Source organism: Schistocerca serialis, chromosome 9, assembly GCF_023864345.2.
Source record: "Schistocerca serialis cubense isolate TAMUIC-IGC-003099 chromosome 9, iqSchSeri2.2, whole genome shotgun sequence".
NCBI classification, from domain to species: Eukaryota; Metazoa; Arthropoda; class Insecta; order Orthoptera; family Acrididae; genus Schistocerca; species Schistocerca serialis.
Window position 1 is genome coordinate 32,205,236 of NC_064646.1, and position 14,300 is coordinate 32,219,535.

Below are 14,300 nucleotides of genomic sequence, written 5' to 3' on the forward strand. Positions count from 1 at the left end.
ATCACAGATGAATGGCAGAACAGAATGATAAAGAGACTTGCTCGCTAGATTCTCCAAGTTCTGCCTGAAGTGCTCCCCTACTACAGCTCCTAAGCAAACAGTCATGAAATCATCCGATTACCATATTTATCCCACTGTTGATATTTACTTTCGGCCAGAACATTTCACTTTCGGTTCAAAAAATGGCTCTGAGCACTATGGGACTTAACTTCTGAGGTCATCAGTCCCCTAGAACTTAGAACTACTTAAACCTAACTAATCTAAGGACATCACACACGTCCATGCCCGAGGCAGGATTCGAACCTGCGACCGTAGCGGTCGCGCGGTTCCAGACTGTAGCGCCTAGAACCGCTCGGCCACTCCGGCCGGCTTCACTTTCGGAATCCGGAGTAATTTTAGTAGATACTACAGGGTCTTTGCGGCAATAAATACGTCGACACCATCGGCGTCTAGCCTATCCTTGTGGTACATATTGCAATTTGAATTTACGATTTCGCTGCTACTCAATTTCGGTTGGTCAGCTTTCTGTGTTAATACCACTTCGTAATTATTACCCGTAAGAAGTGTGACTAATTCTGGGACTTTATCAGGGTTGCTCCAGCCATTTCCTAATACCGCGTTAACATTTTCTGTCGCTGATCTACAAGAAGGAACGTTCTTTTGAGAGTGTCGTGGCTGATCTTCATGCAAGCAAGGCAGATAAATCATAATCGACGCTTTGGAGGGGCCCACTAACCTAGATAACCTAACAGTGCACGTTACCCGTACTCTGCTACACAAATAAGAAATTTCCTTTGTGAAGTGCATACCTAATCTATTGGGTGGAGCACTACTGTTATCCACCTGATAGTAGAGGTCGAGAAATGCACATCCGATATCGTCAAAGAACCGTCTGAACCTCTGCTTTATAACTTCAACTCAGTTTCAAGCATTAGTACCGTGATCCATTTTGAGTATTATGCTGTAAAGAATGTAGAGTTGCCACTTGTCCCTATTTTACCGGGGTAGTCCCGATTTTCACAGTTTTGCCCCAATCCCGACGGCATATCTGTTATGTACCGATTTTGTGTAAGGACTCGGCTAATTCGTTTGTCTTACGTTGACGCAAGAAACTCGCACACGGTTCAAGTTTGCCATCCCGCGCGCCACACGCACTGTACACGTGGCTCGTATCCCACTCACTCCCCCACCCTCGCGCAGTCCTTGCATAGACAGCCGTGTGGCCAGTTTGGACGAGAGAATACATGCGTGTGTTGGTAAAATTTACAACTGTGTTATAGTCACATTATTCGATTTGATGATTGTTTATGGTGAATACCTCAAAACTACACTAATGTATCATTTCATAAACAGCAATAATCATTTTATAGTGCTATGTGTGTGAGTAGTGTTGAAGACAGCTCGCGGGCTTTCGGAGCTTTCTCAAGCCAATACGTTAACCCTTTCCACTCCCGCTCTGATGTCGCGCCTCGTTCGACAGGATTATTCAAATGGCTCTGAGCACTATGGGACTCAACTTCTGAGGTCATTAGTCCCCTAGAACTTAGAACTAGTTAAACCTAAGGACATCACAAACATCCATGCCCGAGGCAGGATTCGAACCTGCGACCATAGCGGTCCTGCGGTTCCAGACTGCAGCGCCTTTAACCGCACGGCCACTTCGGCCGGCTGACAGGATTATTCGTCGCTCTAACATTCTCCATTCTCTATCCTGACTGCACTAGGTATCAATGCTACATAGTGTTGCCACGTAGGGCAAATATATAAAGGAAAGTACGTTCTTCCTTTTTGCGTAGTTCAATTCAATGTATTGAAGAACTACACACATCAAAATAAGTTTCGCATCACCCCAGTTCTCAGAACTCCTGAAGATAGACGTTGACTGTGGATATTGTATCACAGACATGGTCCCTTTGACTGTTCAGAGATGGCACTAAATTCGCCCAAAGATGTAAACAACCATGCATGAACAGCGCATATTAGACGGAGGGCGTCCGACAGCCTATCAGTCCAGTCATTCCACCAGGAAGGAGGTGAACGGCTAGTGTTGTCTGTAGTTCAACCATGTCTAGATGCTCAATACCGAGGTTCGATTGCATCCGCATTGTTACTTTGTGCCAGGAAGGGCTCTCAACGAGGAAAGTGTCTAGGCGTCTCGGAGTGAACCAAAGCGATGTTGTTCGGACATGGAGGGCACACAGAGAGACAGGAACTGTCGAGAACATGCCTCGCTCAAGCTGCCCAAGGGCTAATACTGCAGTGGATGACGGCTACCTGCGGATTGTGGCTCGGAGAAACCCTGACAGCAACGCTACCATGTTGAATAATGCATTTCGTGCAGCCACGGGACGTCATGTTACTACTCGAACTGTGCGCAATAGGCTCCATGATGCGCAACTTCACTCCTGACGTCCATGGCGAGGTCCATCTTTGCCACCATGACGCCATGCAGCGCAGCACAGATGGGCCCAACAACATGCCGGACTCGAACCTCCGACGGGGGGAGCCGCACGGACCTTGCAAGGCGCCTTAAAACGCGCGGCTGCGCAGGCTAGTGGGAGCAGTATTATGCTATGGGAGACATTCTCCTTCGCTTGCATGGGACCTGTTGTAATCGAAGACATGCTGACAGCTCCGAGCCACCTGCATCCCTTCATGCTTGTTGTCTTGTCCGACAGCGGGGTCATCTTTCAGCAGTATAAAGGTACGTTGTCCAAGACGCGACGCACACTAGCGACTGCGACGGGTCGCTACGTGACGTCAGAAGTTGACCGCTGGCGCATGCGCAGTTCGAGTTTGGGATGCGACGCGCGACTGTTGCGGCAGCTGTCGCAGCACTGCACCAGTGAGCAGTGTTGCGACGGAAGTCGCACGACACGAAGACGTATGGCTGCAAGAAAGATGTCGAGCCAGTCAAGGAAAACTGAAATGAGCCACTCACAGGATGTGATGCTCTGTGAGCTGGTCTCGCAACAGCCTTGCCTTTACAATTTGAAGAACCCTAAAGTTACGTTGTGCAAGACGCGACAGTTGGCTGCGACTGCGACGCTGCCCCCTCCTCTTTCCCCACCCTGGCAGACGGCGACGCGGCCGCAACACGACTGGAGTCGTCGCCGTTTCCCAAGCTCCGGTCGGCGGCGGCGGATTCAAATACATAAGAAAAATAAGAATTCCGATTTTCTTGCTGTAAAAAATACTGTATGTTAATGCAACAAAGTTACATCGGCTCCCAGAGTTAGTTTTTCGATACAGATTCTCCTTTTACTTTAAAAAATTGAAAAGGATCTCTTCCGGTTTTGCGTGTTTTTTTCGCTGTATATTACTTCTCAATCAATTGTGAGGAAAGTAAAAGGCACAAAAAATTGATGTTTGCGTATCTTACAGTTTCACATCACAGCTTGATAATGAGGTGTCTATTTTTCCGATATTCGTCACAGTTATCCCGATACTTAATTTACAAGTAACCTACTGCATAAAATTTGAATTGTGTACAGTGAAAAATGTGGTCGCTGGCTACTTTACGTATGGTTCACGTTAGGTCATACATCGTTGCCGATGAAAAGAAGCTAACATATCGAAATTATTTTTTAAGTTGAGATCAGATTGATATCGATCTCCGTTTCCGAGATTTGGGCTCATATACCTCCGGGAGCGTCGCGACTAGCCGCCAGTTCTGTCGACGCGCAACGAGAATCGTGTGGTCATCACACGATAGAGAATGCATTTGTTTTGTTTCGCTGACACATTTGGACCTAATGAAACCATTTTATGTCATATTCCTCCGGCATGAGTTACTAATATTTCTCCATATGCTCTTGACAATTTCATTTAAAATGCCACGAAACGTAGGTTTCTTAAAGCCAAGTGATCAAGCAGAACCCATTTTCTTGGTTTTGCTGAGGCATCTGAACCTGTTCCAAGCTTTCTTTCTCGTTTATTTCTCTGATACGAGTCCCGAATATTCCTCCATCTGTTTTTGCACATTTCACCTAAAATTCCAATGAAAGATAAGTTTATTAACAATAAGCGCACGCTAGCTTCATTGCATTGTTTCAAGTTCTTGACAACAAGATAGGGTTACACCTTAAACATCTCTAGAATTTTGATTCTGAACGTCTACAGTATACACTGGCAGAAATGTGGAAGAAATAATGTCCATGCTTGTTCACAAAATTTCCCCAAATTATACTTGTCAGTTTCTCGCATGCAGAAACTTTTGGAACAAGCTAAGGCAACTTTCATAGCCGACTGAATCTTTATTCCCATCGAAATGAACTTCCATATTCTTGTATTCTGACAGCATACATCGTTATGGATGACATCAACATTTAATCTTGCCAAGCTGCACTCAAAAGATGACTCCAGGATTTACAAAAGACGAATTTCAATTGTGAACTGTGTCAGACCAGAAGGGCCTTGTAAAACAGTAGTGCACTTTTGGCACAAGTTTTTTGAGCAGCATCTTCTACCAATGAATTGAAGTGAATGTGACAAATTACTTATTGCAGCATACTGTTTGCGCAATCTGTTGAGAAACGCCTTCCTCAAAAACGAACATCTATTGATTACAGAAAGCTGTACAACAATCTGGTGGTGGTTTTTCACAACTAGAAGGTATCATCAAGACACCAATCTACCGTTTACTTTCAAAGTGAAGGTATTGTAAAATGTAACTTTCTCGTTGTACTTTAGATTGTTCATTTTATAATGTATTTGCCGTTTTCAATTTTTATCGTCACAAAAAAGAGTAATGCGAAAATTGACCTTCAAGTTCATTTTCATCATTCTAATTCTACATCTGCATGGATTATACTGATTTTCATAACAGGCCTGAAAAATTTGCATTAATGGGAAAATATTATATATTTCACTCACCTGCCAGTTTCAACTGTGCACCAATTTCTTCCCAAATTCTGTCTCTGAACATAGTGTCTCTATATTTAGGGTTCTTCAAATCGTAAAGGCAAGGCTGTTGCGAAACCAGCTCACAGAGCATCACATCCTGTGAGTGGCTCATTTCAGTTTTCCTTGACTGGCTCGATATCTTTCTGGCAGCCGTACGTCTTTGTGTCGTGCGACTTCCGTCGCAACACTGCTCACTGGTGCAGTGCTGCGGCAGCTGCCGCAACAGTCGTGCGTCGCATCCCAAACTCGAACTGCGCATGCGCCAGCGGACAACTTCTGACGTCACGTAGCGACCCGTCGCAGTCGCTAGTGTGCGTCGCGTCTTGGACAACGTACCTTAAATATAGAGACACTATGTTCAGAGACAGAATTTGGGAAGAAATTGGTGCACAGTTGAAACTGGCAGGTGAGCGAAATATATAATATTTTCCCATTAATGCAAATTTTTCAGGCCTGTTATGAAAATCAGTATAATCCATGCAGATGTAGAATTAGAATGATGAAAATGAACTTGAAGGTCAATTTTCGCATTACTCTTTTTTTGTGACGATAAAAATTGAAAACGGCAAATACATTATAAAATGAACAATCTAAAGTACAACGAGAAAGTTACATTTTACAATATCTTCACTTTGAAAGTAAACGGTAGATTGGTGTCTTGATGATACCTTCTAGTTGTGAAAAACCACCACCAGATTGTTGTACAGCTTTCTGTAATCAATAGATGTTCGTTTTTGAGGAAGGCGTTTCTCAACAGATTGCGCAAACAGTATGCTGCAATAAGTAATTTGTCACATTCACTTCAATTCATTGGTAGAAGATGCTGCTCAAAAAACTTGTGCCAAAAGTGCACTACTGTTTTACAAGGCCCTTCTGGTCTGACACAGTTCACAATTGAAATTCGTCTTTTGTAAATCCTGGAGTCATCTTTTGAGTGCAGCTTGGCAAGATTAAATGTTGATGTCATCCATAACGATGTATGCTGTCAGAATACAAGAATATGGAAGTTCATTTCGATGGGAATAAAGATTCAGTCGGCTATGAAAGTTGCCTTAGCTTGTTCCAAAAGTTTCTGCATGCGAGAAACTGACAAGTATAATTTGGGGAAATTTTGTGAACAAGCATGGACATTATTTCTTCCACATTTCTGCCAGTGTATACTGTAGACGTTCAGAATCAAAATTCTAGAGATGTTTAAGGTGTAACCCTATCTTGTTGTCAAGAACTTGAAACAATGCAATGAAGCTAGCGTGCGCTTATTGTTAATAAACTTATCTTTCATTGGAATTTTAGGTGAAATGTGCAAAAACAGATGGAGGAATATTCGGGACTCGTATCAGAGAAATAAACGAGAAAGAAAGCTTGGAACAGGTTCAGATGCCTCAGCAAAACCAAGAAAATGGGTTCTGCTTGATCACTTGGCTTTAAGAAACCTACGTTTCGTGGCATTTTAAATGAAATTGTCAAGAGCATATGGAGAAATATTAGTAACTCATGCCGGAGGAATATGACATAAAATGGTTTCATTAGGTCCAAATGTGTCAGCGAAACAAAACAAATGCATTCTCTATCGTGTGATGACCACACGATTCTCGTCGCGCGTCGACAGAACTGGCGGCTAGTCGCGACGCTCCCGGAGATATATGAGCCCAAATCTCGGAAACGGAGATCGATATCAATCTGATCTCAACTTAAAAAATAATTTCGATATGTTAGCTTCTTTTCATCGGCAACGATGTATGACCTAACGTGAACCATACGTAAAGTAGCCAGCGACCACATTTTTCACTGTACACAATTCAAATTTTATGCAGTAGGTTACTTGTAAATTAAGTATCGGGATAACTGTGACGAATATCGGAAAAATAGACACCTCATTATCAAGCTGTGATGTGAAACTGTAAGATACGCAAACATCAATTTTTTGTGCCTTTTACTTTCCTCACAATTGATTGAGAAGTAATATACAGCGAAAAAAACACGCAAAACCGGAAGAGATACTTTTCAATTTTTTAAAGTAAAAGGAGAATCTGTATCGAAAAACTAACTCTGGGAGCCGATGTAACTTTGTTGCATTAACATACAGTATTTTTTACAGCAAGAAAATCGGAATTCTTATTTTTCTTATGTATTTGAATCCGCCGCAGCCGACCGGAGCTTGGGAAACGGCGACGACTCCAGTCGTGTTGCGGCCGTGTCGCCGTCTGCCAGGGTGGGGAAAGAGGAGGGGGCAGCGTCGCAGTCGCAGCCAACTGTCGCGTCTTGCACAACGTAACTTAAGGCTGCGTTCACACTGCCGGCCGGGCCGAGCCGAGCCTGGCCGGGCCGCCGCCCGCTTTGATATCAAACACATGGTTTTGAACTGCGGTGTTCACACTGGCGGCCGGGCCGCGCCGACACGGCGTGAGCCTCCCGGAGCCGAGCCGGCGACATCCCGAGTGTTTAATATTGCCGGCGCGAGCCGACCGCAGGCGCGAGCCTGTGGAGCAGCACTACAGCTTCTGCAGTACACGCATCACACGTCTCCCTTCTGCTTTCTTCACAAGTGTGACTGCACACGTCTTTTATTTTAAGATGTTACCTCACATTTCACAATCAGTGAGGAAAAATTACGTTTATTATGATGATGCATGCGAAATTACTTTTATTTCATTTATTTAATCTACCGTATTTACATGCATTTACAACAATAGCTTGCCAGCGATCGCGGTAGTGCCGCCACTGAATAGTTCGCATTTACTTGTAAACGGAGGCAGATATGAGTGTCACTGAGGGATGGAAATGTGTCCCTACCAGATGACAGTCCGCAGTTCGAGGTCGTGCGGTAGCGTTCTCGCTTCCTACGCCCGGGTTCCCAGGTTCGTTTCCCGGCGGGGTCAGGGATTTTCTCTGCCTCGTGATGACTGGGTGTTGTGTGATCTCCTTAGGTTAGTTAGGTTTAAGTAGTTCTAAGTTCTAGGGGACTGCTGACCATAGATGTTAAGTGCTCAGAGCCATTTGAACCATTTTTGAACCAGATGACAATGCATTTTAAAGTCATGCTGTGGCACGTTACTATAAGCTGTTGTCTGTGACATCTTTTTGCGATGTTCTTACTTTAATGAATGCAGAATAACATATACATGACATTAACTTGTGTCCATCAATTTGGTATCAGAAATTCGGCTAGTATGACAGTAATGATGCAGTTTCCAGATTATGGAACGAAGTAACCAAGGAGTGTGCTTCAGATAGTACACACAAATATAAATTATTTTCCTTTATAATTTTATTTGTTTTATTTACAATGAAACGAGATACACAAAAATACAGTAAATAGCTAAGTACTTTCAATTCCAAAATTTACTTTTGAAAGCTTTTTAATTATTTTAAGTTGCATTTTTAACGAAATATTCAACAAAAGTGTTTCTGATAGTTTTCGAACGTAATGTGGAATTTCTGTTGAATGTGGCACCAGCTGTCTGCATGTCAGCATTGTTACAAAACTTTTCAGCTTCAACATTGCATCCTTCTCTGTCAATGTATTATGATTCATTCTGTAATATGAATAAAAATTTTCAGGATAGTTTCTAAGTTCTTCATGTAAAGAAAAAACTCTCCTAAATGTCTGTCGCTATTAATGGGATGAATCCATAACCACCAAGTTCTTCTATACTTCAAAACTCGACGAGTTACTGCAGAGTCAAAACATGACCAATAAAAGAGTGAAGACATTGTTCTGCACGACAGCACAGACTAGCTAAAGGCGAGCAACTGTTGACTGCAGCTGCGTTTTCTACTGACTTGCTTGTCAGCTGTCGAAGGGTGGGGATTTTTTTAAAATTTATTTATTTGGCCTCCGGCAGCTAACAGCCATTTAGCCAAAGAGTGGGGATTACCTTGACAGTGCAGCGCAGCCCGCCAAGAAAGAAACAAAACAATGAAGAACAATGAAACGCGCATCTGTGTCGATCTACAGTAGTTTCATTAACTCTCCATTATTTTTTTCTGTCAAAGGAGACAACGAGATTACAGAATTGCGCTTCAGTTTCTGCAGTAAACGTATCATAAATCTCCGGTTTGTTTTTGTGATTACTTTTACATCAAATTTTATCAGACCTATGTCATTGACACTTCTATCTAGACACTTTATCTAGACAATAAGACCATTAAAATAATACGAGGGACCGGCAATAGGTCTGCGCTGATCACTAGTAATTAGTTCTTTTCTGCCCTGCATTATATGACTACACTAAACCAAGCTGTAACCGCGCGAACTCCGTGGCTTGCGGACGCGGCACTGACGCCACAGAATGGCTCGCATTACTTGTGACCAGAGACATAGCATTATCATTTCAAAAACTTTTTGGTACTTTTAGCTACATTTCATTCCCAACAATGTATGGTCTAAAACGGATCTAACCGTAAGCTACCAGCTACCTAACTTTTTCACTACAAGATTTGTGAATCAAGTGCACAACGTTGACAAATAGCATCATTTCACAATGACTTAAGAAATATGGAAAGATAAATGATTCAATACGAAGCTAAGATGTTTCACTACCACGTGTACAAAAATCAGACTTTTTAGCCGCATACTTTCTTCAAAATCGGTTGGGAAGCGTTACGAAACTAAGAAATCACGCGAAACGAAAAGTAGACTTTTTCTTTTTTCACGACGTAAGTAACGCTTTTAAGGAAAAAATAAGTTCATAAAATGAGGTGGCTAAGTCTTATATACCGCTAAGAATTCTTAAAACACGATAATCGGAGAAGTGGATTTTCCCCCATTTCGCCGTCCCGGCTCGGCGCGGCGCGCAGTGTGAATGCACTACACGTCGGCCTGAGCTGGCTAGGCACGATTATAGTGAACTCACATTACGTCTACGCGGCCAAATTCGTCTGTTGTAAATCCTAAGGAACCCATATGCGTCGCTATAGCGCGCCATCACTGCGTATGCAAATCAGCGGCCCGTTACTTGCTCCAATTACATGACCTGTGCTTAGACATAAACCTACCAACAATCTATCGAATCCCTGATTCGCAGAATTAGTGATGCATTTCGTTACAAAGGTGGACAAACGATCGATTAGGCAGTGGTCATAATATTTTGGCTCATCAGTTTACCTAGCCCGTGATTTAATAATTCTCCTGCTTTTGCCAGTCTGTAGTAAATGATCTCAGTTCTTCCCGTATGCTGTCTAACAGTTCGACCAAACACAAGAGCTCTCTTAACTCGATAACACCATGGTGGCTAATCCCTCTCTCATTAGACACTCCCGAAAAGATCAGGTCACTTTGTAGGCAGAGGAGTGGTTTTCCCCCTAGTTCGTGTTGTAATAGAACTGTAACACTGCAACAGACCAGCAATTCAAGAAAGAATTATCTCCTATTGTAAGTTAGTATTATGCTTTCGAGTCGAACTACTTGTCTGTGCTGCAGCAGACGCTGGAATTTCCATTTTAAAACGTTGCATACAAACCAGTCAACAAAGAACTCACTCAAGGACGGATCTAAATTTCTTACAAAACGTTTATACTGAAGTGTAAATGCTAAACAATGTGAAACAAATTACGAAATAAAATTATTTCTGTTATTGTGGCTGTGTAAATTTTTCAAGGTTATTTATTGACTAAAATGTTGTGAACAAAGTCGCAGCACGCTAGCTTGTAAGACTGGAAAGTGAGGCAGTCCTGGGTCGTTGTACTAGACAAAAGGTTGGTAATCTGACATCGGACAGATGAGTGTGGTTTTATGGCGTTTTCCACGCTTGTCTAGGAAAATGGCCGATTAGTCTCCAATTTCCGCATCGGAATATAAGATAATAAAAGCAAGAACTCGACCAGGACAGCGTATTTTGCACTAAAAAGTTATTTTCCTACTTTCAACAAGATACACCCATGGCATTACTTCGAGAGGCAAAAGCTACATTCCACGTTACATAATTATCACTATAACGAAAAAGCTTCCACTTTCGGCTCCGTATCTCACATCGCGTTTCTTTTTATATTGAAATTTCGCACCACTAGACAATGTCTCTACAGTGTTTAATTGCGGCAGTCTAGTTGGGTTTTGGTTAATCGTCTCACAATCGCTACAATTGTAGTATTCAATATGATATATTATACTAGCAGACATGGACCAGATCACAGAAAGTACAAATAACACTATACCGTACTTCGATTAAGTCTCTTTAATCACATAAGAAATATTGACGCAGTTCAGGAATACTCTAACAACGTGTTTCAAGTAACCACAACGACGGGATACTAACACGCGGTAAGAAATCTGACGGTAAAATTTTATATCTTACAATATGGTTGTACCAATAAATAAGCGCTGGTGAAAATCATACTTTGCCAAATCTGAAGATCAGTAATTTGTTTATTTGTGGTGAAACTTTATTTCAGTAATTATTAATTCAGGGCACTGTATGAAATATATAGCAGTGTAGCTGTCCGTGACATGTGCAACTATATACAATATTTGCACGCTAGCCGATAAGATTCATATTTTCCGCCATCACCCTACGGTGCCTGTGATTGGTCGACTTGACGATCATCAGACGCCCAGATGAATTGCCATTGGTTATAGCAAGCCTTAGAGCATGACAGAATCTAGCATTCATATCAACTCTTTTTTTCCACTCAGTTCCATCGTCATACTAAGTAAATGTGTGAGAATGAAAGGTAAGGAAACTTAGAAAGCGTCATGCAAAACTGTACTTACGCCAGTAACTTCCTATGGTGATTGACTGTTCACACACTGTAGTTCACGCCGGTCTTAATGACATAGCGCGTCTCAAAACCGGTAGTTTATATAGATGTATCTGGTTGTTATCACAATGCCGGAGCAGAATCATACAACACGTATCTCACTTTTACTACTAAGTTCGCGTGCAGATCTAACCTCTTCCGAACCGGCCCACACTCGTAAACATACACTAACCATCCGCACTTCTGCGCGCGATTACGCGTATTGCCACAGAGCTCGCTAGTGTGCAGTCGTAGCCTTCTATACCACACTGAAAATAAAAACAAATGAAACCGCGGGAGTGATACAAATTTTGCCGTGCTACCTGACAACGATGTCAAATTCTCTAACACTAACCATTATTTGTGGCTCGTGTCTTTCGTGTAATGCTAACACATCCAAAACTTACTCTCTGGAGAAGGTGCAAACTATATTTATAACGAAGCCTTATTTTTTTGCGCACAAAGATTCCAACCTTACAAGGGAGTACAATGCGCGTGTAAGAGCTTTCAAATTTTGCGTCCAGCTTTAGCAAATTATGTTCCGTGGCATGATACCTACAGAACTTTCTTTTAATTGCCCATATTTCGGTATAACAAACTATTTGCAATCTATGTTTTCTATGCATAGTGTCGTGCTACTCTATCGTAAATGTAGGAGTATGAGCAACCAGTTCCTTTTGATACAGTTGAAATGAATAATAAAATTAAAAATAGCGGGTCAGTCTCTACAGCTTTGGCCCTGACAGCGGCCGTAAACCAGAATTCTAGATTTATGTTAGAGCATGTCACAAATACATTTTTATATACCTGTGTTACTACCAGTAATGTCAGCGGATGGCTAAGAACGACTGCTGTTCATTTGATTACAACGTAATGATTTTGGCACTGCAACTGTTGTCCTCATTCATTCATTCCCACACTGCGTTCAGTAAATCTGATAATGAAGAGCGATTAGGGATGTGGAACAAGTCAAATTACAAATTGACTGGCATTGCAAGCTGCTCAGTAAAATGTATTCGCAATAAATCATGACTAGTCTACTCACAATGATACTCACTGAAAATTCTTTTCAATTGCTTTATTTATATTAGGAGAAAATGTTACTTCAAAAAAAAACATATTGCAACTTTACAAAGAACAGCAGTTTATTTTCTGGCCAAGTCTAAACTTCTTTAATCTGAAGGTTAGAGTTAACTGCAATTTACCTCCATGGCTCTGTAAGTTATAATAAATTGTAGGAGTTGCTATAATGTACTCTTACACATTGTTTTGGAATAAATGAGAAATTTCTGATTTCCTGTATGACACCCATAAGCAACCTATACTGATACATTAGAATATGAAAATCAATTCAGAACTCAACATATGATACAGATCTTTTTTTTTTACTTCAAGCTGTGTAGTTGTGCATTGCATGGTTCAGTCTAAATTCACTTGTGTTATGAGCCAAAAATATCCTTAGGAAGTAACTGTATTAGCATGAAATTGAAAGAATCTCTTGCTCCCTGAAGAGATTTGTGCAAGATGTTCTGTTATCAGTTTTACACAGTATTCATATTGCATGCTTCTGCAGAATAAATACCTTTTCTATTTCAATAGCAATGCCCGAGAAGATTGTCCAATGACAACTGAAAGGAAGTATTGTAGAAATTGTGTCTGCAGTTCAAAATACTGAGAAAGATTCTGAATCACAAAACAGGTAGTAAACAGCCTTTTGGTTGAGTTGTACCAATTCTGGTGCTGCCTCAGTTTATCATCCGTCTGGCTGCTAGGAACTTCACACATGGAGATTCATCCGGTTTGTTTCCATTGGTCTCTACTTCTGCTACCTATTACTCATTTTGATTTGTTTGGAATTGCACAGTATGGCTGTAAGGATAAAGATTAAGCTATTTACTGTGGGCCAGTTGTAAATCGGTTCCCATATTCTTCTGGGTGTGTCAAGTATGGATGTGTTTGGACCCTTCATCAGTAGACTTGTGTCATCAGCAGACTTCACAGTTTTTGAAGTGTCTCCCAATTCCCCTAGCAAGTCATTTATATAGATCAAGAACAGGAGTGAGCCAGGCACCAAACGTTGTGTGATACCATTTTTAATGTTTTCTCACTTTGAATTTTGTCTTATTCCTTGTGCCATGAGTTGTTGCACATTCATCTTCCCAGTTACTGCATGTTCAAATTTATAGAAGGGGTGGAAAACGTGAGATGATGTGAGGAAAGTGCAGCTTGTGTTTAGAATGCCACCACTGGTTTGTGGCAGGCAACCATGGTGGGACAGAGGCAGGTGGGAATTGGACAACGAATCAGACACAACCAGAACTTGGAGGGTGAGGAGAAATGAAGCAGACAACATGTGATGGACCAGAGAGGCAGCCTGGTGGACAGCTGACCAAGGCTGATAGGCATTTGCTGTCAACAAGGGACTTTGTGTCAGCTGGAGCACTGGGTGATGCTGGACTTCATGAATTCAAGGAATACTGCGCAGATGGGAGTGAAGTACTTTCTGCTGTGGCATATTTCTAGGTGTGACAGTTATAGGAATGTCTCTTTCCTGTAGTCAGTGCTGGTGTAACTGCATACGAGTGAGGCAGGGTTTGCCTACTCGATTTACTATACAGTGAAACATAAGGAAGCCACTGGTAGGCTTAGCGTATTCAGCT

At 41.9% G+C, this 14,300-nt stretch overlaps 1 protein-coding gene across 1 annotated transcript in view; it reads right to left on the reverse strand.

Annotated features, from left to right (window-relative positions):
• LOC126419304 (acetyl-CoA carboxylase) overlaps positions 1–11,815 on the reverse strand; it is a 444,881-nt gene extending 433,066 nt beyond the window's left edge. Inside the window, exon 1 of the mRNA XM_050086479.1 lies at positions 11,615–11,815. The gene's annotated coding sequence lies outside the window, so the exon portion shown is untranslated. The remainder of the gene's footprint in view (positions 1–11,614) is intronic.
• Between the last annotated feature and the right edge of the window lie 2,485 nt (positions 11,816–14,300).